We start from the raw sequence: 27,396 nt of genomic DNA on the forward strand, positions 1-27,396 counted from the left end.
AAGGCAGTAATGTTTGCTGAGGTGGAGATAGACCCTACGTTGTAGTTTTTGGGGCCAAATCTGGGGAATATGCACAGGTTTGTTTGCTGAGGGCAAGTAGTTTCCATTTGCCATTACTGAATGAACAGTGTCCTCTTTCTCAGCTAAATTTAAGTATCCTCTGCAGCAGGTTTACCTACACACATGAAGCAGCTCTAACATATCTGACCTTGCTTTAAAAATGGGTAGTCATAAGAAGCAGACACAGCTCCAGTGTGTGCTGGTATGTGGCTGCAGTGGCACTGGGGGAGGTGGGAATTGCAGATGTCTCGGGAGCCAAGGGAGCCTTCCCCAGCCACTCTCCTCCCCAGCAAACCTGGCCTGTTGGAGGGGTCATCCTGGAGCTGCACATGGCTGGAGCACACATCCATCGCTGCTGTCGGAGAATGTCCAAACCTGGCACCTTCTGTATGCACAACTATTTAAATGGAAGTATTTGTCAGCTTTCTCATATATGTAGTAGCATAATTTCAGGGGTGGAAAGTGCATGCTGGTTACATACGGTTCTAGTTGCTATTCAAGAACGTGAGCTGATGCTGGACCCACAGTGTCGTAATACACTGAGGGCTAGTGCAACCTTCCAGCACTTGGTTAACAAATTATCCTGTGAGATGGTTATGGCAATAAGACACAGCATAAGTATTTAAAAATGAAAGAGCAGTGCCACACTGTTTATTTTCTGTGAGGAGTACTGACTGTATCTCTGAATAAACAGACAACAGCTTTTTATGGGAGATTTTTGTTGTATTTTATTTGGCAGCTGTTTGTCTTAATAGGAATTCTTCAATAGTATTTATTGTATTTTGTGCTGGTAGGGGGGAGAGCCAAAGCAGAATCTGAGCAGTTTTACTTGCTTTACTCGTGAACAATAAGAAAATATTGCTGTATTAATTACTGTTGTGCTTTATTGGCAAAAATAAAGAGATCCTATAATATGAAATTGCTAATATAAGAAAAGCTTTGATTTTCTCATTAGCACAGGATATTTTGCATCTGTTCTGGTTCACGAGTGCATTGTCGGCACTTAAATAATAATAATGACTCAGTAATGAATAAGAATAACAACAAATAGGCATGTGAGTATGCAGGCAGTCAGGCACCCTCCAGTGTTTATCAGTAGGTTGGTTTTGGAGGTCTTGCAAAATGAGCTGTTCCCATATGCCCCTTCAGATTTTCTTAGATCATTGCACAGCCCGGAGATTCATTTCACTGCTGGCATGGCTGGGTTATATACAAGCACTTTTTTCATTGTGTGTCAGGAGTCAAGTGTTAAAGTTCTCACTTGAAATGGAAAATGTGTGTTTCTTCCACTTAGAAACATTTAAGTCTCCATTTTTCCTCTGTTCTATTTTTTTTTTTCTGGTTGGTTGTTTTGTTTTGTGGCTTTTTGTTTTGGTTTGGTTTGGTTTTTTTGTGAATAGAGTCTTAAGTATCTCATTGTTTTGAATTTGTGAAAATATCAGAGCTCTGGATTGTTCTGCCAGTCTTTCAAGTATGTTCTTAAAAATGTAGCCTGGAAACACTTTGCTACAGTTCAACTCAGTTTGTATCAAATTGTCCCTACTTCTGTAGTTACTATTACAAAACCAGATAATGTTAAACTTACGTTAGCAGTCTGTCTCGAACATCGAAAAGCCTAGGAATCTAAAATTAAGGTTCAAATTCTGATTTGACTCTTAGTTTATAGCACTGTCTCACCTTTTATAAAGTCACCTGCCTGCCTGTATAATATGCCACACAGTACAATTTATGGATTTCAGTTTTTTCCAGGTCTTATCTAATGCTGAATAGTTAAGAACAGTGATAAGTCAAGGATAGCACAAGACTCCCTTTATTGTTAAAGCAGTGGCTAATTTAATGAAAGAATGTTAACTTTTAGCCTTATTCTCAAAAGAATTTGGACTAATGATGTGGCTTAATGGTTCTGAGTTTACTCTAGGAGAAAAGGAAAATGCTTAGTTCAAGTTGGGGGAAAAAATCAGCAATTATGCTTTGAGTTACTGTTTTCTTAAAACACTACTCTGCATTGTAAATTATATCCTTATGGACCTGCAGCTCAATGGAAAGTCACAAAAAAGTGTGTGTGTGTATAAAGAATGATCTGGAATTTGACAGTTCTGATCAAAATACTTAAAGTTCTGGCCTGACAGGTGAAAGGGCATCTTCTGTGTGAAGGATCTAAATTGTACCTGCCATTTAATGCCATTAAAAGACCACCTTAAAAAAATTACCAGAAAGTGGCCTTATTGATTGTTCCAAGTGACACTTGCTTTAAGAATTATGTATGTGTTAACGTGCACTTTAACAATATCTGTGAAGCAAAGGAAAGCAAAAGTGGATGTTTTTTCCCTTATTGATTAAAATTATTTTTTAGTCTAACAGCCCTTAACTATAATGGCACAAACCATACAACACATGCATAGTTAAAATAAAGCAGCAAGGGAGGAATTAAAAAAAAAAAAGAAAAACAAAACAAAAGCCAACCTTCCCTTCCAACTAAAACAGTTTAGCCCTGGATAAGGCAAAAGAAATTGGTAAAGCAAGTAGTTTATCAGCACATGACCTGCGAAGTACTTGAAGTATCTGTGAATGGAAGCTACCCCAAGTCTGTTTCTTGTCACAGTAATTTGTCTGGCTTAAGGGCAAAGTAAGTGGGTCTCCTTGGCAGTACAAGAGCAAGCAGATCACCAGGTAAGATCAGATAGGAGTCTCTGGTGGTAACAACAGAACTACAACAAAGCTCTTCTTTTGACACCATTTCTGCTGTTGTTACTGCTGTTAATAAGTGTGCTAATTATCATGAACCTGATAAGGCTTATATTAATTGACTGAACTAAATGTAAATTCTGGTTAAATAGAGAATGGTTTAGTAGACTTGACAGGTGCTGGTTTGCTTAGCTGCTGTGTTCAGAGCAAAGGCATGCTTCAAAACAAAATAAATATCTGTATTTTAACCCTTAGATTTTTGGGAAGCCTTAAAATGTTCAGATTTGACTCCTAAAATAGAAAAGCTTAAGGTTTTCAGAATATCTTCTGCCTTTCTCCTCTGTCCTGTGATTCTTTATGCAAGGGCAATTAGTTCTTACACTTTTTGTGTTGCAGCAAAATCCCTATGTAGTCACTTGTCACATATTTGCATGGCACAGAGTAGTGTGGCCTAACTGTTTAGTCTGCAGACACTATTACATTAGTAAATGTTGGCTAATAAATAGCAACAAGAACCAATCTGATGTCTGTAGACTAGATGTGGAGTTCCAGTTAGAGGGCACTCTGCGTTGGGCTTTTGGGCAGATCATCTCACTCTACACATTTGCAAAATGGATACTGTAGTATAGATTTGGCTTTAGGGGCAGTTTAGGGCACGCCTAGTAGTTGTGAAGATACTTTGAGGTCTTTCAAATGTCTTTTATATGTCCAAGCAAAACAGTATCAATATTAAAGCGCTCTTCTTTTGCCTGGGAGGAGGGCATGTCCTGACTTACAGAAGCATTTAAATGTTCAGTATTGTAAGTGTAGACATGGAAGTGGACATGGAAAAACCAAACGTGATACCTGTGGTGGTAAATGTCACAGACTTTCTTTGGGAATGCTGGAACATTTATAGTCTATTTTATGTATTCCATAATTAAGCATTGCCATTAGTGCACACAACCTCTTCATTTTAATTGTCAGGAGAGCTGTCACACAATAACACGTGCTGCAGCACCCTGCAAGAGCAATCGGCTTTTGTAATTTCTCATTTACATCTTATTACTATTTAAAATGTTTTAATTCTTTTCCCCCTTCTCCCTCCAGTAAACATAATGTTCATGTATAAGGCTGACAGCTCTGGAAATTGGTGTCCTCTGCTTACAAGAGGCCTTGGCAGAACAAGGTTCTTCGTTTGTGCTCAGTGAGGTTCTTCCTCTATGCTCAGGTCTGGCCGCTTCCAGAAGGAAGACGGGTATTTCAGTCCCCCTTGTTCCTGTACTTGACGCCCACTGTAATCTGAATCATGCTTGCTAGGGACTGACTTTTGTATTATTCTTGCTATATAATACTCTCCCTCAAAAGACACTCCCAAAGCAATCTCCCACCAACCCAACAAAAGGCAAACCTATCGTGAGGCTTGTGCAGAGTTTCAAGACTCTGTAATCTCACTGTGAATGGGGCTGGAGTGGTACCTTAGAGTCAGTTTTGATGCACGTGGGATAAAAATATCTGTGCTCTTTCTGCCCTGCGCATGCCACCTGTTCCAGTGAAAAGAGGAAGCCTTAGTTGCTTATAATGGTCATGAAACTAGCTGCATTTTACTGAGACATACAGGTGCAAATAACCCCCTATTTTAAAATATATAAGGTAATAAATTGTCTGTTGAGAAATTAGAATGCAGCTGGACTCATTTGCAGGGTGAGGGTGGCTTATTTCTCTGGGTTCACCCTTTTCTATCAATGCATGGTAATTACCAGACGTTACACTTTATTTTGGATTACAAGATCATCACATGCTTTTACTACATGCAGTGCTTTATTGAAGCAATCCTGCATTATGTCTACAAAGTTTAAAAAAAAAAGGAAAAAAATTTACAATTACTTCCTGCCTGAGGAACATGCTGCAGGGCTTGCCTTTTTTTTTTTTTTTTTTTAGTTTTGTATTCACTAATTTACTGTTTGTTCTAGAGTAGCAGTGAGTGGGAGTTAAACTTTAAGTGCACATTTGGCTCTTTAAAAAGACATTTAGTGTACAATTACTGCTGTTTACCATCTTATAATTGTTGTGTGTTTAGGCTTAGTCAGGCTTAGGAAGATGGGTATCTGTAATCTTTGAGGGCTACGACTCCCTGTCCTAGTTTTTACAAAAGAGAAAGTAGTTATAGATATTGAGATAGATACAGAGATAACACAACACTTTGTGCTGTGATGTTTTAGTGATTAGTGTAAAATAAACACATAGACAAAGAGAGAGGTTGTGGTAAAAGATGCTGTGTGTGGCTGCAGTTTCAGTCTATGATACTCAATGTGACGCTCAAATCGGATCTGGTAGTCCAGATTGCTCTTCTTGGAGTCCCCAGATTTGCTGTTCTGTTGTTACACAGGTGCACAGTTTGCAAAACACTGGGTTTAAGTAAGGGGCCGTATTTGTAGTAACAACTATACGTTACACCACATCTGAGTAAAACTAACCAACTGCAGTTATGCCTCGATTGGCAGCCCAGTGAACAGGGGTGTCAGCACATCCAGTGACATAGAGGAGAAATATCTCCATCAGCCTTTTTTGGAGGACATCTTTGTTAGATAGGAAATAGTAGAAGTGTGGATGAGTATGTATTTGGGAAGACCCAGATCTGTATCAGGATCTCAGCAGTGCTTAAAGTGGAGTTTATGGGAGCAACCAAGAGTTGGAACCTGCAGGTTTCCCAGTCTGAAGTCCCTCACAAGGAAAGGAAAAGAACAATTGCATGTTGCAACCTGCTGTGTAGCTTGTTGCTCAGTAAAACCATTTGTCTTTTCAATAATGCATGCACAAGGCGCTTGAGAAATATGGCTGAATCCAGGTGTGAAATATGTAGACAGCAGTATTTCCATTTTACAGGCACTGAAATGTGGTCTTTGTGACTTGGCAAATGATAGTCTGCTAACCTATGTTGTCTGGATTTTCTTCACAAGGAGATATATCTCTGAGGAATGGACTGAGATGGGGATGTGATGTCTACAGTGAAAATGTAAATTAAGTCATATGGGTTGATTTTGCTTTGAACTTGGGTTGAAAAGACAGTTGTGTGAAAACAAAATGTAACAACTGTGTAACTGAAAATGCCATAGTACTTGAAAGGCATGAGAGATAGGTAGTTAAAAAGCATCATTAGCTAAAAAAGTATCTTTTTCCTTTAATTTAGTTTTATGACCCACTGTAATTGGAAGCCATAGCTCCACTGTTTTTCTTTAAACAGGATAATATTATTGGATTTCAGGCCAGTCGTCTGAAAGTATTCACATATAAATGTAATGAATGCTTTCAGCTGTATTTGTAAGAAATGTTTTTGGATTACAGATGCTCTAGAAAAACAAATCTGAGGGCTATTTTGTAACTGAAAGCCTTTGAGAAAATGTTCCTATCATTCAAAAAAAGATCTGAAGCTCTGAGTATGTATTGTGACTGTCATTAACTCTCATACTCAGAATGTGAAGGACAACTAATCCTTCCCTCCTTGGTAGGAGTCATATGCTGCTTTTTAACTTTCTTCACCATGTTTTATTTTTAATGTAATTTTAATGAAAAGGTGGATCTGGCATTATAAAGTGGTTGTTTGTTGCTTCTCTTCTGATGTCACAGTGATAGGAGTTCCAGCAGTGTTACTTTTTTTTTGAATACTATTATATATATTCTGCACTTAAACTTTGATCTTGTGCTTAGTCCTACGAGTTGAAATCCATGATGCTTTCTTTGGGCTTTATCTGTAGCCTTTTAAAATCAACTGATGTTTTTTTAACAGACTGTAATAGTCTCTGGATGGAGACCACAGAGCTTGAGTACTTGGGTGTTACAAAGGTGGAATATGGGGAGGGAGGTGGTGAAGATCAAATCCACTTTCCCATTTAAAGGGTGGAGATAAAGCCTGATATAGTACCCCACCTCTCCTTGATAAGGTGGCTCTGTCTGTGTTAATGCTGTTCCTCCTCGCTGTGGTGAACTTCACCCACTGACATTAAATCCTCTCTCATGAGTGATTGGTGTACAATCCTACTCTGTGATTTCTAGGCGTGTCAAGGGATTTAGCTGTACAAGCTTTTTCTTGTATTTGAAATGCAACTTTTTGATAGTAATAGGAAGCATGGATCAAAATGCGTGATTCATCCTTTTTTGTACCCACAAAATCCTGTAACAATAGCCAGGCTAATTAATATAGTTAATTAATTTGTTCAGACTACTAACTAGTAGGGGAAAAAAACCACCCACAAACCAGAAATCCTAAAGCTTATCTACTTTAAAAAAGAATTTAAAAAAAAAGCTTTTTTTTATGTGAAACCTTTTTTTTTTTTAAAAGACCAAACTTTTATACGGGAAAATACATTTTCCCATAAAGTATAAAATTTCAGCAATTTTATATCAGTACTGGTGGAAATTTTTTTAATTTAGAAAAGGATCATTTTTGCCAGTGGAGGAGGAAAATTGTTTTGCTTTAAGAAATAAATCTAAGCATCTCTTAATAAACACTAACATTACTGTTTTTTATCTCTATGTGCTTTCATAACAGGTTCTTTTTAGTGCAATACACATTTGGTTAAATCCTACAGTACCTTAATGCCTTCCATGCTAGTGCATCCGAAGGCACTTTACAATCTGTAAAGTTAACATTAGAAATGCAGCACATAAAATTCCCTAAGACAATCCTTTTTAAAATGCTGAATAAAACATCCAAACTGTTAAGTTTGGATTAAATGGCCCAGCAGTTGGTGCATTTTTTCTTTCTGTGGAAAATATGTTTGAAACAAATGACTGAAATGAATAAAGGTTCTGTAAATAATATGACTTCAAATGATATTCATGAAGGCCAAAATCTGCCATTCTGCAGGAGGAAGTCTAGACATGTACAAAGTTCAGCTCTGTTAATTAAGAGGGAGCAATACGCTGCAGTGAGTCAGAGCAATTTTATAATCCAAATGCTGCTAAAAGGGATTCTTGTCAACCTCAAAATCTTATTTGTTTTATAATCACTGGGTAAGGAGACTTGCTGGCTGAGGAGATATATGTCTCTCTTAGGTTTGAATGCCATCCAGCCTGGTAGTGACCAAAAGCTATCTGATAACTGTTTGTTAGGCTATGTAAAATAATTGTAATCTCCAAACAGTTCCCAGTGTCAGCGTCACAAAAACCACCCCCACGCTTGGCACTAATTATTGCCCTTGCTGGCAGCCCCAGCGAGGAGGCCAAGGTTTGACTGTTATTTCCCCTTTCAGTGCTTGCAGTGGTCCTGCTGGGAGTGTGTGTGTCTGGTTTGTGGTTAAACGGTGTATGCTCTGTTCTCTGCAGGGCTGCCAGCCTGGTATCTTTTATAAGTACTGATTTTTATCATTAAGAAAACAAGATCCTTCATCGTCTTCTCACTCCACCTTTAGGTCTGCTGTGAGCTGACTTTTTACATTGATGCAGTTTTTTAAAAAAACAAGAAACCCAACAAACCAGCAGAACAAAACAAAAGCAGTGGCAGGTATGAATTTGTTGTGCAGGATAAGATGAGGCTAGAAAGAATCGGTGCTTTCAAAAATTTTTTTTTCAAATTAAAAGAAATAAAATGTACGCTGAAAAATAAAAACAAGAATAAGAGCCAGCTGATAGCAGTGAAATACATAAGAGGCAAAAAAACAGGATTATGGAGCCTCGGAAAGAGCCAACAGATGTTCAGGGCGGGTTAGAAAAACAACATGATCAACGGTATGAAAGCTGCGACAGATCTAAACAAAACCCCAAAATAGATGCAATTCTAGAATAAGCCTGAAAAAGAGAAAATCATTATAGGCTTTCCTCAGCATGGCTGACGGTCTCTGATAAAACAAGATTGAAACTTCTCAAAAAGGAAATTTATACCATGGTGGGTTTGCAACTTCATTGCTAGAGACTTCTCATGCACCTCTGCCAGCGAGTAAATTGGAAACAGGATAAAAACGAGCCGTCTGTTCCTCAGGCAGGAAAGGTGCCTGAAGTAAGAGCTAATTGCTGACCCCGTGACGGAATGGCACTTTCTTAGGAATGGGGAATGCAGTTGTTGTATCACTTAAAATGTTTTTTTCATTTTACGGGACAACTTGAACTGGAAGGAAGTCCACACAGACCATGTAGTCATATAAAATAATCTCTCTCGCCCTTGATGTGGTGGGGTGCATTCCTATAAAATGCAGGAAATCTGAAGCGCGTGTCAAAGATCAGTGTGCGGTAGTATCAGGGATGCTGCTGTCCGTCACTATGGATCACGGCCACTGCTCCGAGGTTCAGATCAGTGTTATTGCCTGACTTAACCATCCTCCTCCCTCAGCACTGAAGAAATCACTTGTTGGGGCAGACCTGAGGGCAGGCCGTTTCAGGGGGGTTTGGACTGGTACGAGCCTGGTCGTGCTCTCGTTGAGGTCCGTAACAGCTTTCCCTCAGACACTGGTGAGACGGGAGTGAGCCCCGTGTGATGTATTTAATGGTCCGAGGCCCTTTCACTCCTACTGCAAATTGTTTCTCACCTTAAGTGCCACTTAACGGGCCGGATGCTCCCACCCAGAGGAGTAAGGCCAGAGACATCTGACACTGCCTCCGAGAAGAGGGGATGCCTGGCCTGGGCAGGAGTCCGTTGGTCAGGGCAGCTGCATGCAGCCCCACAGGCATGACGGGGCCTCCTGGACAAGGGGTTTGGGGCTGGCCTCGGCCCCAGCACCACGGCGTGGAGCCGAACTGGGGGCGAAGGTGGAGACTGAGCGGCTTTTCTTCAGGAAACCTCCTTTATTGGGGTGTTGTCTGTTGCCTACCCCAAAGTGAGACCACAGCCACTGGAACCACCCGGGCCTCTTAGCTGTGACTAAAAAGTGCCATTTTGAAAAGGCAAGTAGGTACGGGTCTGGTTAAGTTACTCTAAATTTTAATGAGATAGAATATCGCTCTATTTTTATCATAACATTAGAAAAGCACCAGAGTGAAATATCTTGACGTAGTGTTTCGGGAAGAGTGCGATGCCCAGGCAGGTGCCTGCTGCCTGGCCTGTGAGAGAGGCTAGCTCCTGTGGCATGGGCGCCATGTTGGGCAAGGCGCCCTCCTGTTGCTTGGGCTCACACCAGCCTTCTCTGGGCTCCAGGAACACCTCTCAAAATGCTTATTATTGAATCTACATTAATTTGTATAAATTATGCAAATCAAGTAGCAGTTGCGCACTGCTGTGGATTAGGTGGATCTCATGCTGTACTTGCAACTTCACGTTGGACTGACGCAGGTTTTATTCACTACAATAAGTGGTTTTGCTGTGGAGTGTTTGGAACACAGCCGGTGGTGGTAATTGGTTGTAGGTGACACTGGTGCACTCTGTTAAGGTTTATTTAATAATATATTCCTCAGTGAAGAAATCCAGAAGGTCAGTGAGCTTAAGTCACTTATGTACATGGCCTGAACCGGCAGTACTTGCGCCATTTTGCTGTCAGGGGATGTTTGTGGAAACGTTAAAGTGATCATGTGCTCTATTAAAAATAGGTAATTTATTTGTCTTTCCTCAGGTTTAGGAAACTGTGAAATTAGCGTTCAATCGTGCAGAAGTGGGGCAGTTTTCAATAGTTGCCTTTGTACCTTGGTTTTCAATGTTGCCTCACTTCGCAGCCCTGTGCCACTGGCTGCTCCCCCCTCCTGTCATCTGGTGATATCCAACATCTTCCTGCAGCACACAGCAGAGCTGAGCTCTGGGCATATGTTTCCAGAAGGAATCCAACTCTAGCTTTTCAGATGAAAAGGTTAAAGACTTTGACACAAGATAATTATAAAAGGAAAATGAATCTTTTCTTGGATCAAAAATTATTGTGTAAAAGAGTGTGTAAATTATGGCGTGCAAGTTAAGTAATGGCTTTTATACTGAAATCTGGAATTACTGTGATGAAGGAGATGGTGTCAAACTGTGGTAATTTATTTCATTTTGGTTTCTCAGATCTGCAATGAATTTAGGAAATTCAAATTTATAGCAAGTGGGTCTTTGTAAGAATTTCTCTGCGAGAATGAGGATACTTTATGGAACTTCCACTGGGGTCATAGTCATACCATTATTCTAGCTAGGACTTCCAGTTAGAAAGTTCCCACGTATGATTTGTTCCACTGGCTTCTCTAAATGGATTTTTCAAACTTCAAATGTTACTTCCATTTTATCATTTAACTTGCATCACTATCCTTCAGTGTTTGAACAGGGATATGGTGATGAGCATAATGCAATATTTTGCTAATAAACCATAAAACCTTCCAAGCACTGTTTACTTTTTTTTTTTCCTTTTTTTGTGGAAGGTTTGGAAGTTGGTGGATTTCTTTCCAAACCATGCATAATTGTAGCTTTTGTTATTACACTAAAGTACTAAGAGCTCAATTTGAAGTTTCCCTGGAAAGAAAATTAAAGTTCTTAAAGTGGTATTTTTGGGAGATTAAGTCAGGTTAACTACAAGGGCTCAATTTTATTCCCAATGGAGGATAGTTATGAATTGGTCATAAGCATAATTCACCTTTGAGTCGCAGCACTTCATACAGAAAAGTATTGTTGATGCTGCAGAGCATATAGACTGCCTTGCAGTAAATCAAAACCTAGGGTGTAGAGTCTTTCTCTGTGTGTTTAAAGAAAGAAATGAGCAGGCTATATATCTGCTGTATCTAAACTGTGCTCTTTTGTAAACAGAATGGCTATTTTTGAACCTCTAGCAGGATGTTTCTGGCAAAGGGATAATGCAGATGGATCCTTGCGTGCACACAGGCGCACACCCGTGTTTATCATTCAGTGAAGGGGCTATGCGTATCATTCATTTAACTGGCAATTCTTTTGTGGTATCAGTATCATTTCCTAGCAAAATTGGCTAAAGGAATTGTTTCAAACACAAAAGATGTTTTGAACCGGCCTAATTACTTGCTCAACAGCCAATAACTTTGGGAATTGTTTTCTATGTGAATTCTAGATACAAATTGGGATATCTTTCCATTTGTTTAAAAAAGATTAGGCCAATAGGAGAAAAAAGGATCTTTACCCATTTTCACTGAGCAGTGAAGTTTGAATATACAGCTTGCAATTGAAACTATTTTTTTCCAAAGCCTTTGAGGGCTGTTTCTCAGTCTAGTGTAAACAATTTATTGTTAAAGTCCTAGAATATTTGCATTTTAATTAAAGACAATTTTAATTAAATACAAAACTTTAATCAGAAAAGCAGAGTTTAGGCAGATAGCGTACTTGCATGCTAAGCAAGCTTACTCTGAGGGGACCTGTACTCTGTAAAACTGGTTTGTGTGGTAGTTTAAGCAAGAAAGTTGTAAATGCATCTTTCTTGCCTAACTTACCTACAAATAGTAATCTCCCTCCTGCATCTTTTACCTTGCAGTAAGATATTCTTCCCACAGGCAATTAAGTGAAACAGAGGGTGATGCAGAAATCTTAAAGGGGCAGTGAGCAGAAAAAAGTTTACTTTGAACTCATAAGGATGCCTATAAAAGTAAATGTTAAAATTACTGTTGCGTTTTTTTAAATGTTCTGTTTCAATGATGTGTTCAAAGTTAATTTTTTTTTTTTTTTTCCAAAAAGTATAGGCAATACTGTGACCATTTGATGTCAAATAATAAATGTCACATCTGTATTTGCCTGTGCTTGGTAATGCTATAATGCTGATGCTATAACAGCATCTTGAGTTATGACCCATTGGTTTTGCCCTGTTTGTAGATTAAGCTCTCTGTGCCCAGTCCTAGATTTAATTAGGGCCGTAATGGGCACATGTATAATAGAAAGTTGGGGCCTACCATGATGTTGTTAAGCAAATTCTGAGGTCTAACAGTGTGGAATAATTGCTGGAGGTGACTTAGAAATTAAACTTATATTCACATTTTTAGGTAAGGCACAGCATTGAAGAAGCTTCCAGGGTGGAGTGCGGCTGACATGCAAGGAATCCTGATGTTCCACGGAAGTTCCCTAGGCCTGCAACCTTAGATGTCAGCAACACTAGGGGAACTTGGTGCGTTGGCTCTAAGAGGAACTGCCCGGAGGGTGGAGCGGTGTGGAGGCACCGTGGCCAGGCTCTGTGATAATATGGGAACTTGAAGGTACCACGGAGCCGATAAGCTGCATATTTGCTGCCCTAGGCCAACGCTCTGTCATGTTTTTGACAAAATGCTGTCCTTTTGGTGAACTTTGCTCATTATAACATCCTTATAATACCAAAACACACCTCCATCCCTAAAGCTACCCACTTTCAAGGTGCGACCACCCCTCACTGAGCTTGCGCTTTGAATTTTTCTAGTTTATACCTTTAAAAGTGAAGCAAGAAAATTTTACACCAATCCTAAACAAAGGTATGTATGACTAGAGTCACTCAAGCTCCACCTGAAAGGTAAGAAATAGTATAAAATAGCTTAAGAGAGAGAGAGAATGTTAGGGAAGACACCATCGTGTACCACTCTGACTTCTGGGATCAGTCGACAGGCTGAGCCTCTTTTCCCCCCCATCGGGACGCCTTTGGGTAAGATTCGAACACTTGGTTATTCCAAGTGCCTCCCCGGGAAACTTAGGAACCTCTATAGAGTCGCTTTATATCTTTTAATGCATTTGTAGCCAGCCGGTGTTACTCATACTCTTGGTATTTGCACGTGCTTTGCAGACAGTGAATTTATCACTGGTAATCCAAAAGAACTTGTATATCTGTTGCTTTAATAAACTGCACTCTTCATTAATCTAGCTGTGATAGTTCTCCTTGAACGCGATCAGACTCTTTAAGTGTGGCCGTGATAGTTCATGCAACACGACTAGACTGGGGGTGCATCACATTATTTGTGAATCCGTAATCGTGATAGTTCAGTACACTGAACACGACTGGACTTATAACGACGAACTGGGCATCTGCCAAATTGCTTTAACCTTTTAACTCAACAAACAGGCAAATGTATTTGTGGAGCTTTCCTGCTTCATTCTGATGGGAATTTGCTTAGGCCAAGCTGCATACCTGGACACTGGGAGTAAATCCTTCCACGGTGAACTATGAACTAGTCTTCTAAGAAATACAATGGTAGCCCAACTCTGAGAGGTTTTGATTTGTGGTTGTTGTATGAGTTTATTTTTATACATAAGGTTTTAGTATGTTAAGGTAGACAAGAAGTAGGTGATCTTCTGTGCCCCCTCCATCTCTCTGTTGGAATTCACTTAATCCTTTGTAAAATAACAACTAAGAACTAAAATGCTAAACAGTCATAATATGAAAAGAGAATATTTCGTGTTTACCCATAGCTACGTATTTTGAAAGCAGTACTTCTCATTAAGGTCTCATCATTGACGAACTGCTCATAAAAAATTAGAACGCAGGTGTCACTCAAGATCTGTTTAAGACTGAGACTGCAGCTGTGATTTACTATAATATTGGCATCATGTTTTAATTCAAAATGGATATATAGCACACATACAAAAATATTTTCTCTGAGGCCTAAAGTTACTTGCGGTAATGGCAAAGCAGTTAATATATTACCTTTGCTAACAGGAAAAGTGCTGCGTATAAATATTTTTAGTCAATAATGTATTTTGAAAAAGGTTTCTCAGTGGAATCGGATTTATGTTGTCAGAAAAATTTATTTAGCTGACAAGTGCAGATGCCCGGCATGTCATGTATTCTAAGATTTACAAAGCAGTTTCTTCCTGGACGTCAGTTGGATGTGGTTATGGCAGGGTTAGGTAGAGGACCGGGGAAACAGTCCAGGAATCCTTTTGTGCAAAATCCTGCTTTCGATTGGTATGATCCAATAAACCTCTGCCTTTACATGTCTGTAGCAGCTTCTGGTAGCGTTAGATACTCGGGTCAAGAAGGGGCAGAGCAGTGGAGTCAGGATCTGTGGCATGGATCTGAGAACAGAATTGTGCCCTGAAGCATTTGAGATTTTCCTTATATATTAAATGGGCCATTTTCCTCCCCCTATTACTTGTGTGTTGCTGCCAGCTGCAGTTCAGCTAGGTAGAAGTTGGAGCTTGCTCCTTTGGTTTCACAGATAAAAAGTAGAGGATAATAGTGCTTGTGCATTAGATTTTGCCAAGTGTGCATGTTTCAACCACTGTTGTTAAAGAGCCTGAATATTGTTTGTTGTACAAAATATGTATATAATGAGAAAAATATGCTTGAACAGAGATTTCATGTTGCATAGAGTAGCCAAACTGTATAATGAGTAAAAAAAGAACAATGCTGCTTAAATCCAGTTTAAAACTAATGATCACAAAATAATAGAAATTAAACTCCTTTGAAAATTAAAAGCCTTTAAAGTATTTAAAAAGTCATGATTCCCATTTGTTTCTACAGTTCTAAGATCAGTTTGTGAACTTGTTGCATCAGTCTTCATACCTTTTGATGGAGCTGTATTTAGTTACACTGAATTTGTTCCAAAAATTTTAATTGGTTGAATGGAATCTCTTCTCCCAAGATAGAGGTAGCTAAAGCCAAGGAGGTTTTTAGCTGCTTAATTAGCCTGGTTTGTGAAGTGATTTGGTACAGGGGATGTCAGGAAGAATTTGACATATCTGTGCTGACTTTGAGGTAAACCATCAATTTTATTATATAAAGAGCTGGAATTTTTGGGTTTTTGATCAATAGGTGTAAAGTAAGGAGAATTTTTTTCCCTTCATTTTATGCCCTTTCTAAGTAATTCTAGTTATCTAATCAGCATAAAATTTCCACTACAGTTAAATAGCAATGCATGATTATACCTGATGATACACTTCTTTTTTAAAAGAAAAAGAACCTAATAACAGGATTCTGTGTTGATTGTGCTGCTAATTCTGCCTCGTAGCACAGACGGGCAGAAGGCAGGTAGCTGAATTGTATTTAACGGTTTTATTGTGATGTGACTAAGATGGATGTGACATGGCCCTCTATTATTCGTTTGAGAGTGTGGACACTAATGAAGCCATTAGCTGAGCTAAGGCAAGTGAAGAAAATAGGGAAATTACCATTATTCTGAAGCCATTAAGTTGTAATCTGCCACTTTCTCTCCTTACTCAAAAAGGCATCTTCTTTTTAAGGCCTCCCTGACTGTCCTTTAAAGATTCATTAATTCATTAACTTTCCAAAGGAGATGGAGGAAACACAATTGAAATTTTAATCAGCTCTGTGTGTCATATTATTAACATTTTGAGTGTATCTGTATTCACTGTTGCACCACATCAGGTTAAGGTTAAATAAACTACATTACAGCAAATAATGTTCTGTTTCATACCGTAAAACATAAAATGTTGAAGGCAGAAATTGGTTTCATGGTTAAATTAAATTACGATACAGAGCTCGTATTATAAATTCTGTTATTCAAATGTGTGTTCTTTGGAGGAAATGCAATACTACCTCCATGTTATCAACATTCACATTTTCAAAATATTCATGATTAGTCTATTCTGTGTGGAAGGATATAGAAAGCACTACAAAAGTTTTTTTATAAATGTCTGCTTTTACTATATACTCACTTATGATCAATGCTTTTATTTTATCTTTTGTAAAGTGACTGACTGACTTTAATGTCTCCTAGTGGGTCATTCAGACATTATGTACAATTACAGCTGCAAAGTTTTCTCTTCATTATTGCTTTTGTTTAGATATTATGGAGTGCTATTTTTATCTATCTCTACTTTCTTATAAAAATATTCCCTTTCACCTCAGTTGTACTGGAGCATCCTGGAGTACAGCAAGCAGCTTTTAGCCTATGCTGTTGGAACTGATTGAGATACAGCTGTGACAAAATGGATGAGCACTCTATCTTAACAATTAAAATACCCCAAATGTACAGAGGGGACACCTCAAACCTGAGTATGGGAACACTCTATTTGATTCCAGGTAACCAACAGGAACTTTTTTTTTGGGGAAAAAAGCCTGTTTCATTTTGGGCTTTCTAAGAATGGTCTTATTAATGCCTCAGTTAAAAGAAGCCTGGGGTTCAGACACTTTCCTGGAAGGTGCAGGTTTGAAGGGCTTGCTTGAAATCCTTTGAAACCATTCCAGGGATAGGGCTCACACACGCACAAGGGTATTCTGGAAAAAAAGGTGTAGGAACAATAAACAGAGGGGTGCCCACAGTCTGCAGGTTGGAGGTAAGATGAGGCATGAAGATGAAGGGAGGGTAATGGAGGCCTGAATGTGCTGCTGTTTCTGTGAACTTAAAGTTCCTTTACAGGTTCATCAGATTTCTTCCTCTTCTTCCTATAATTTTGTGTTTGGAAACACTTTCTGTTTGGTTCTGGACTGTTTTGCCCTTGTGCTGTGTCACAGAACTTTTAAGCAGCGATACAACAAAACCTGCATAGCTTGATGTTAGTATTTATGCTAGGCAGGCAAGCCTGGTATAAATCTGAGGTGGTTTTCTTTTCCTTTTTTTTTTCCCCTAGCTGTGATAGTGTCAGTTTGATATATCACCTTTCATGTTGTGTTTGTACTTGAGGTCAGGAAACTTCTGAGTTGTGTGTATCATCAGCATTGTAAATACAAAGTAGCCTTTGGCACCTTAGTGTGGTGTCTTGCGGTGGATTTGTCAAAACAAAACAAAATCCCTTCTTTTGTTTTACCTGGAGTCAATTATATTCAGGATGAAGCAGTTAGTGACACCAAGGATAGCAGCTGAAGCATTACAGGTTAACCTGCTTATCAGAAGTGCTGGCATCGGTATTTTCTAGTATCACTGGCCAGCTTTATTGGTCCATTGAGAACTTCTGCTTTCAGCAGGACTTGCAAAACTCACTAAAACTTCTTTGCAGATTTTTGAGCTTCCAAAAAGCACCCACCAATTCTACTGTTATGGTGCTGGCAGTCTTTCAGGTCAGGACCTTTCCCCTTTTGCCTATGAACAAACCCCTTTGATCAGGGAAGTGGAGCGGTTGTTGTGCCTTCCACCCTGTCCTGTGTGCCCTGCTGCAGGTACAGGGAAGATGTGCCAGCCCTGCTGCCCTGCCCTGCCTGATAGCTTTGGGGACATACTGGCTCCGCCACTGTTGAGTGCATTCTGCACATTTATCTGGGATACACCGTCCATAAACAAGTCCTGAGTGTGTGCTAGGGAGAGTTCTCAGGCCTTAGAGAACTCATATATAGCTGTGCATATATGTGTATACACACCTTTGTAGGTGCTGGTATTGTTTATATGCTGTATGATAATACAGGAGAGAGAGAGAGATATATGCATTATGTATACATATATGCATGGTGTATGGCATGTATGTTATCACGTGTGTACAGTATACCTGTATGTTCTTAAGATGCTTCTTTGCAGAATCACATAGGATGATGTAGTTGCGGCTGGTTTCTCCACACACTTGCAAAATGGGCTGGTGAACTATGGTTTTCCTAGGTTCAGTACAGCCATGGCAGAGTAATTTAACAGCAATTGGTTTTCTGTGTCTTGGATTTCAAAATGCCCTCTTCTATGCTTAAGTATATATAACTTTATAATATGAAATAATCTAAATAGACCTATTCCTGAACAAAGTTTTCACTATTGTGCAGGAAAAGTTTGACTCCCTTCTCAGATAGGTCAGCTCATTAATTTTGTTGCAGCTGCAATGGCATAGTAAATGTGGCTTAGGTGTTCCCATATTGCTGTGGCATGTCAGATACAAGCTGGCTTTTCTAAGTAGTTTCCACGTGTAGGATTAGATTTTAGCCGTGTTCCGAAAAGAAAAAGGAATTCAAAATCCAAGGGAGAAAAATAACTGTGCCTCAGAAGCAGCAGAATGTAAATCATGTATTGTTGTTTTGACGATGAGATCAGTAGCTGTTCATTACACATCAGTAGATTAAGAAACTACTATTGGTTTGGGATGGAGTTTCCAGATCTATCTGCTGACAAGTAAGATTTGGGACCCAGTCACATCTGCTGTGATGTTCTTTGCTTGAACAGAGCTTTCTTCCCATCTCCTTTCAGTGGCTGGAGATTAGCATAATATATTTGAGTACAGTAAAAGGTCCAGACAATCCTGGCCAACAACCAAAATATGCTCTATACTTAATACTGCCTCAAATTTCTTACAAATGGTCTGTGATTATTCCAGTCACAAATAACATAGGGAGGCTTTAAGATAGACTTTATGTCATATGGTTATGAATTCTTTTGTAAATAAAGCTAATCCTCAAGAGTGAGCATGAGTAATGGTTGATCCTGAAAAATGAGGAATAGGACTGTGTTTTGAAGCTGGGTGAAAAAACCCACGTTCTAATTTATTTATTTACTTCCATTACTTTGCACTTCTCCAAGCACTGAAACACAACCAGAACGTAAGAACTTATTGCAGATCTGCAAAGTCCTGTACAGCAGGGACTGCTCTTAGTTATTGCTATCAGCAGCATAAATGTAATAAACATAAACCTCTCACGACAGCCTCATACATCCCTCAGTCTGTGACTTCCCCAGCGGCCAAAAAATAGATGAACTTTGCAGCGGGCCTGAAAGGGGTTATCAGCAAACTCTGGGTCTGCAGACTTGAGGAAAAGATCATGTTTCAGTGTCCACGTTGTTCATGGAAAATACTCTGTCATTGGGACCTTCTACATTTTTGGCAGGCTCTGGTCATAAATTGTTCCCATCTTCCATATGAGGGGTAGGAGACTTTTTAGCAGGCAAAATCCAAACTAGCAGGAGTGTTAGGAGCTAAACCCAGTGTCTAAAAGCCTATGTCAAAATTAAGTAGCCGCTCGTACAGACTTTGGAGCACCAGTGGCACGTGTGAAGAGGGACTACAGAAATAAGTAGCCCCAAGAGCATACACCAGTATCTTATTTTGAGGTGAAAAACACAAAGCATGGCTGAATCTGCAAAAATCTCAGTTACAGCTTTCCTGAGTCTTTCCTAAGACCCTTATGAAAACTCAGACCCTGCTTGTCTTCAAATGGTGTGTCCCTGGTGTGCATCAACATCCCTCGATAAAAGAGAGGTTCAGGGATTTGGTTTTGTTCCCCCCTCCCTTAAGCGTGTGTAGGCAGGGATCTCAGTGCTGTGGGGTGGGTCACCTGAGTATACGGAACTTATGAAATGCACTCCTTGTGAGCTTGGTTTGGGATGGAAATATATGTGAATAAACAATGTGTATGCTTCAATTCTCCCTCTCGTGGTCAGATGAGGTCCTTCTCACAGCCTTCAAGTACACACAGGTTAGATGTTTCTGTTTGTTTGATGTAACCTGCATATTTTGGAAGACTCCCGTGTTCGTAGTACAACCAGGATTTAGTGGGGAAAGTTACTGATAGTTCTTGAAATACATATATTGACTTTTTGCCACACTGTGAGTGGACAGATAGGAGATCTGAACTGAACTGCGACAAGAGGAAATGGCCTCAAGTTGTGCCAGGGGGGGTTTAGATTAGATATTAGGAAAAATGTCTTCACCAAAAGGGTTATCAAGCATTGGAACAGGCTGCCCAGAGAAGTGGTTGAGTCACCATCCCTGGAGGTATTTAAAAGACCTGTAGATGTGGTGCTTAGGGACATGGTTTAGTGGTGCGCTTGGCAGTGCTAGGTTAACGGGTGGACTTGATGGTCTTAAAGGTCTTTTCCAACCTAAATGATTCTATGATTCCATGGAATTGTATTAACCTTACTTATACACACCTCCGTTAAGTGTTTCTAATTTGTCTCTGTTTAGGTGTGTAAAGTACTTCTGAAACATAGCTCTGTTTATCATCCTCCTGGCACTCCTGTTGACTCCAGTGGGTGATACAGTGTAAGCTCTGTTGCTTTTAAAGGATTGACTTTGATAGGAGCACTCCTCTAAAGAAGGAGAGTAGGATTTGCCTCTCTGTTATATTTGCCTCACTGTTTGGTAAGAAAAGTCCTGAGGATTTTGTTCAATGATATTTAAGTCTCCCCAGAAGCAAAAAAATCCAAACCCCACTTAAAAAAATTGCACAAATGTGCAGGATTAAGTATTCCAAAATCAATTCTTAATTATTGTTTAATTGATTTCAAATATAAAAAGGAAACAAAAAAGAAGAAAATTGTAAAAGATATTCTTTGTACAGGGATTAACAGCTATTTTCTGTCAAAGTGGATATTAGAACAATACCAAAATTCTGCCGTGGACAAAGCCACTGTACACCAATATGCCTTTTGTTTGGTTTTATCACTGAGGAGCAGAAGTTTTACTTTATTAGTTTTTCTGGTTTATTTCACAAATATTTTCTGTTGCACACATCATTTTAAGTGCTGCTAACACTTATTTTCATCCACTAGTGTGAGAAAATAATTGCCACTGTTTTTAAAACTCCTGTTAAATTCTGAAGCAGTAAGTTTAATTGCTTATTATGTATTTCTAAGTAGTTAGTTTCCTCTAAGAATTGGCTAAAGATTTTCCTCACACAGATCTTGACTCAAAGATTGTCCTTTAGCTAGAAAATATTGATTTGCTTTTGTTTGGCCCCTGTGGAGAGCACCTTATCTCTAAGACTGGGTTTTGTTACGATGAGAGTTGACAGAATTCAGATTTAGCCAGGTGAAGTCTGTCACAGTCAGTAAAAATGTTAAAGAATCACAGTAATAAAATATGATATTAATCTTGGTGTTTTTTTTTTTTTAAATCAATGGCAGTTTTTAATGATGCAGAGATTTTGGGGAGTTTGGGCTTATTGAAGTAATTCATGCTAATTGTCTCATCTACTTAGTATGTCATTTGTCTTCTATGAATATCAATGCCCACATTCATTTAATCCAAAATAATTAATACCCAAACAATTAATAATGAGATAGAATCTGAATTGAAAAGAACTTTAAAAGATGTTTAAATATATTCATGATTGTTAAGACAGAAGATATTGCATTACATTTCAAATTATTTTATCAGAAACATTATATGAACAACTAATACAAAATCGTATGCATCTTTTTGTTATGCATGCCAATGTTATTATTTTATTAGCAAGTATATTGTGGCAGGTCAGGAATCAGACTTATGTACCATAGTTTAGGCATTGTGCAAGCTTAGTAAAAGGGTACTGGCCGTAGATGGACAGCCCAGCCTATTTAAGTGAAGTGTGCTGGCTGCCTAGCTGATGTAAGCAGGGAGATAGGTGCCTTTGAAGAGTGATTCAGCAGCTCTCGGTGCTGACTAATCACTAGATTTAGCCACTAGCAAATGCAAGATCCACGGTGATGTCTGAGCTCCTGCCTTTTAGGGCTGGCATACGGCTCTGACTCAGGGTTGTATCTGCCCACTAATGATCTGGTGCCTACAGCCCTCTTCTGATGCGAGATATCTGAGCCCATCTTGTTTCCTTGAAACTAGCAAAACCCTCAACAAAATGTTTCTGCCTTAATAGTACTTTGTGGCTTTTCTGTAATAACCTGGTGACAGAGCAAGCATGACTTTGGGGCTCTGAGCACCCTGAGAGCTTGCTCTCCTCGCCTGGGAGAGGGTATCCCGGAGAAACCAGCCTCTTTGCACCCATCTGAAGATGAGCTACAACACAACCGAAAATGCAGCCGTCGCAGCACCAGAAGTAAGTCTGATCCTGTAGCCTTGTGGCCTGGGATTCACCTGAGGGGGGTTGGTTGGGTCTTTGGTCTGAAGTGTTTATGTGTTTTCTAGCAGGTAGGAATTGGACAAAATAACCAGGATCACTACTTCTAGTCTTGGCTGACAGATGTGAGCTGCTGTTGTAACATGGGAGTGTACGGGTTGCCTGTGAGGTTCAGCAGCACCTCTGTGACTATGACTTCCATACCACGGTGGGGTGCTTTGTGTCCGAAGTACTAGTTGCTTCCCAGTGTCATTTGCTGCTTTTGGTTTTAGCAGATCTTTCACACTGCTGAGGAAAAGATGTGAAAAATGTGAAGGTGGATTAAGTAGATGTGGAGGCAGCGGCTGAGAACCTGTCTCTGGCTCCCAAAACCTGCTGCGTTCAGCTGTGCTCTCAGGCGTACTTGTGACATGGTGATGTGGAGGGTTAGCCAGGTGTGGCTAGCGGTGGTATATGACCTGCCACACAATTTAACTGCCTTGTCTCTTAGTGCTGATGTCTTTCTTCAGTCAACAGGGGACAGTAAGCCCTTGGCCACCTCTTTTCTGAGGACATTGGCCTCAGATGTTCTTCCTCAGCAGCTTTCTGGTGGTCTCTATACTTCAGGGAATTATCCCACCAAGCAAATTGGTGGACCCCATGAGCGTGTTCTGTGGATGCTATTTAAGTTAATTTTCCTTACTACAGGTATGCCTACAGGCTATAACAGAGCTGGCATAGTTTGGCCATTCCAGTCCTATAGTAATAGCCTGAAGTGCTACTGCTGCCTGGCACAGAGGACATGGTAATGTTGTTAGCTGTTACAGTGATATGTTCTATATGTGGTTATATGAGCCAGAGGTAGTTTGGATTTCCAAAGGTGAGAGTTGGAAGGCTTGAAAAGACAAAGGGGATAATGAACCCTGGATATTTTTTTAAGCATCTGTAAAATATCCTCAGCCTGGACACTGTTGATTGTAGGTGTGTTTCTTCATTCACTTTAAATCCGACACATACACAGGCTGCCAGGACAAATGCTGTCCTGCCTTCCGGTCTTACGCCAGCTATGCATTTGTTCTGTCTGCCTTGTGCTGGTACTGCCTTTTAGGATGTCATGTTGTGAATCAGATCAAGCAAATGATCCTGCTGAAAGCATTCTCTCTTTTTATTTTTTTTTGGGGAGTGGAGTGGGAACGGGAGGGAGGGAAATTACTTTGCAGCCAGATTAATTTCCTGGTCTATCTGCCTGTGCAGTTGCATGAATGCCATTGCCAACACAAGGAGGGGAGCAAAATTACTGCTAAATTAAAATGTTTGTGGACTGCCATCTTTAGATATGAAAGAATAAGTATGATTACTTTGTTAATATTTGCTCTAGGTTTTGACACGCTATAGGCTAGGACCATATGTCTGTAATCATTATTCACTCTTGAAATGTAGAATAGTCATCAGGCATGTTTTGTGGCTTCTCTGAGTATATATGTGTATGTATGTGTACTGCAGTATTCTTTGTTTACTAGATGAAATACATTTATTGGTGGAAAAACATAACTTGACTTTGCACCACAGCAGCCTTAGCATGAATGATTATGCTGCATCTGCTTGATGGTGTTAGTGTCTTTTAAACACATGTTGTTCTGAAGATGTTTTATCTAATTCTCACTGTTGCAACTCTGCTGTTTGCAAAGGATGAAGATCCTGAATAACTCAGTGGTCTGTGCTGGCCCAGTGGCCATGGCTTCTAATCTTGCCCTTGACTTTTACTGTGTATTTTTTCAGTTTCTGTATATGAATTTACCCAGCACTACACTGAAGAGTCTAACAGTTTTACAAAGTGATTTGCGCTAATATAGCATACCAATTCCATGTTAATTTTGCTATTATAGAAATCCTGTTGTAGAATTCCCATTGGTCTTCAATCAATAACCTGCATATCAAAAGTAAAGAATGAGTAATTCTGGTATATATATTTTAATTCTGTAAACATAATGATGGTAGCTTGGCCATAAAGTTCCTGAAGCAGACAACTGCTTCAAATATAGCTTATGTTGAAGTAAAGTGAATATATTTTGGATAGATGTCTATCCATTATAAATTACCAGCTTCAGATGGATGTAGTGAAATACTTAAATTCATTCTGTTCCCCTATTTTCTTAGTTTATTACGGCAGTATGACTTCAGTCGATGTGGGAGGCAGTAGGGGGAAAATCTTAAATGCATGTGAATAAACAGGTTTCCAGACAGGATACAATTTTTTTCTTCCCTTGTAGTATGTACTTCAAATTATTAATTCACAAAGTACTTAATAACTTTGTAAATGCAGTTAGTGTTTTATATGCAAGATTCTACTACTTTCCTTTTTTAAGCCTTTTACACAGAATTCACTCAGTTTGTGTATCTCTTTGCATAAATACCAATAATGCTTTAATTTATGGGTGTTTGCTGTTGGGCTTTGTTTAAATGAGTTCCATCCAAAAGGAATCAGGCCTTCTATTCTTGCAGAAATGAATAAGCCACATGAGGTGAATTTTCATACAACCCATTTCAAACCTGAAGTTTTCAGGGTATAATTTAGATATTGCATTGGTGGTTTATGACCATATAAAGTGTAGGTGTGTAGGTAGGAGGTTAGATAGATGTACTTGTAAATGGCTAGAAGCAAGGAGGCTGAGTATGGTCTCCAGCAGTGCATATTTCAGCTCACAGTTTCACATATCTATCCTAAGGCATTAGATGTTACTAATTCTCCAAAAGCCAAAGATTTGTTTTACAGAAGAAAATTCTGATTTGATTAAGATATTGCTTCAAGACCTAATGTTCCTTTAGCAAATCATGCCATGACTGGAAACGTACATGATTGGAAATAAACTGCATGTTATCTGAGAAAAAGAGAAAGCGCCTCATGATTTGGAATGATCCTGCAGAAGCAGCATTCAGTGTAATGACAGTACACTTAGATTAATTATAGCGCTGCTTGCAGGCGCCACTATATACTTACTGTTGCGTCAGCACTTTTGCTGTTAACCCTGTGTTGCAAAAGTTTATAATTTGGCTCTAAAAAATGAATACATCTTCTGGTTTGAATTCAGGCTTTGTGCTGCATACACAGAATCAACTTTTAGTTAGGGCCTGAATTTTACTTTTGTATCCTTAGCCCTTCAAAGTGTATAGCTGTAGAAATAATCATATCTACTTAATATTGTGTATGTTTTCTGCTCTGCCTACTTTTGATGGAAAATTTAATTTCAGTAAATGCCTAGACTGTGTTGTGATCACTTCAGATGGTCTGAAATAAAGCACTGAGATATGTGCCCTTGAAAATTTGAAGGTGTAAGTATGAAGCCACCATATTTCTAGTCAGTACATGAATTAAACTTAAATTTGGCTTAATGTGTATTTATATGATTAGCTGCCATGGCTCTGAAGGATTGTTAAGGTCTGAAATAAGCCTTGAACATGGCTTAAGAGGCTGTTTACACAAAAAATTGGAAATACTCTAAAGAAGCTATTATAATTAGTCATGTAAACACTCCAGAGTGGTTTTTAAAGTAAACATTCAAAATATACTATAGTCATAGAAGCAACACTGAAATTAAGTACCTTTTTTGACTAAGTCATCATAATGCTCTTTATCCTTATTTTACTGTTGATGAGACAGTAATAAATGCTGAGCAAATAAACTTGCTTGTACCTAGAACATCTAATCCTGCAAGTACAGGAATCTCTGCACATTTTTCTCGCAGTTCTTACTCTCTTATCCTTTCTTCTTTCTAATTTCCACTTTTAGATTGTATTTTACTTTTTTCTGAGTAGTGCTGGCAAGTGGCTCTTATCAAGAACAAATGATGCCATAAATCAGGACCAAAATCAATGATGCTGTGGGGCTGTAATAGCGAGATGCGGTTATGTGGGCCTGAGTGTCTTACCTGCCTCTGAAGCCAAGAGCAAGGCCCTGGGTACTGTTCCAACCCTTGGCTTCTGATTTACTGGCAAGTATATATATACAGCTGTTCTGACTCAGTCTTAGAGTGGAGATATCAATATTAAACTCATGTTTTAATATGCCTTTCCTCATAATGCAAACAGTAAAAAGCAAGTGGACATTCATATTCAAGTAGAATTGCATAGGAATACAGAAAACACTTAATCCCTCCACCCTTAATACTACTAGAGTAGGATATAGGACTGGCTGAGATGCCTGGCAGCATATTGGCTCCCTTCTTTTTCTTTCGAGCATGTGTTCTCTGTAGGTGCAAAGGATACTGGGTGTTCAAATAGTAGGGCTGATTCCTTCAGTTGGAGGAAGGTTTATTTGCCCAAAGCAACAGGGTCCTTAATATCATGACTGGCCATTTTCGGCTGTAGTTACTGCTCTTCTCCATGATAGGTGGTAGTATAAACAAGGAATGATTTGTGCCGCTGGAATAAGGCCATGTGTGTTATGCCAAATATAAAATGAGAGGGCTGATATGAGTGCCTCTTGGACATGTCTTTCATTACCCTTTACGCTTCTCTTTCCTAATAGAATTTGGAGGAACCAAACACATGCTGTATGCAGGGTTTTATTAGAGTGCTTTGCCTCGGGCCCTTAACTCCTTTAGCTGGTCATTACCTGACCAGTAAAGACCTCTAAACGGGTCATTAATGCTTAAGTAATAAACTGTTTCACAAGACTGTCTAGTACAGTACCTCTTCTATCATTTTTACAGTTACTGTTTTATAGATAAATCAATGACCAACAACTGGATATTCTTGTTTTGCTACATAATCTCGTAATAGCGGCCACAGCAAATAGGCAGTGGGTTCAGTTAACTGTGTTCAGGAAGCTGGAGATGGCCACATGCAACTGGGACCTGGAGTTATATGTAGGGTAAACCGGGAATAAGGTAAAGAATGAAGGCACATTCTGCTGTTAGCAAAATAAAGAGTATCTGCTTGTAAAGGGTTTGTTGTTTTTTTTTTTTCTTTCCCTTCTAGAAGTTGTATAATTTCAATAAGGTGGCTTTTCTTCCCCCACTGCCATATTAGGGACAAGTATGCCTCAGTATAGTCTGATGTTGTCAGAGAGCGATTTCCTACTTTCACAGAGCTTTTCTGAACTAACAATTAGTTAATAACGTAAGTCTTGCACTCTTTTATACCATACATCTGTTGATTTTGAGTTTGGCATGTGTTAAATGCTTTCTAG

General features: G+C 39.2%; 1 protein-coding gene across 6 annotated transcripts in view; it reads left to right on the plus strand.

Annotated features, from left to right (window-relative positions):
• The window catches only part of AFF2 (ALF transcription elongation factor 2), a 347,838-nt gene that overhangs the window by 13,617 nt on the left and 306,825 nt on the right, over nt 1-27,396 (plus strand). Inside the window, exon 2 of one of the 6 annotated variants that reach the window (XM_072877475.1) lies at nt 12,607-12,728. The exons of 4 other annotated variants lie outside the window; for them this stretch is intronic. The gene's annotated coding sequence lies outside the window, so the exon portion shown is untranslated. Of the gene's footprint in view, nt 1-12,606; nt 12,729-12,934; nt 13,066-27,396 lie in introns of those variants that run through there. One more of the 6 variants, XM_072877476.1, reaches the window with a different exon arrangement.

The sequence above is a fragment of the Ciconia boyciana genome, chromosome 12, assembly GCF_034638445.1.
Source record: "Ciconia boyciana chromosome 12, ASM3463844v1, whole genome shotgun sequence".
Classification (NCBI taxonomy): Eukaryota; Metazoa; Chordata; class Aves; order Ciconiiformes; family Ciconiidae; genus Ciconia; species Ciconia boyciana.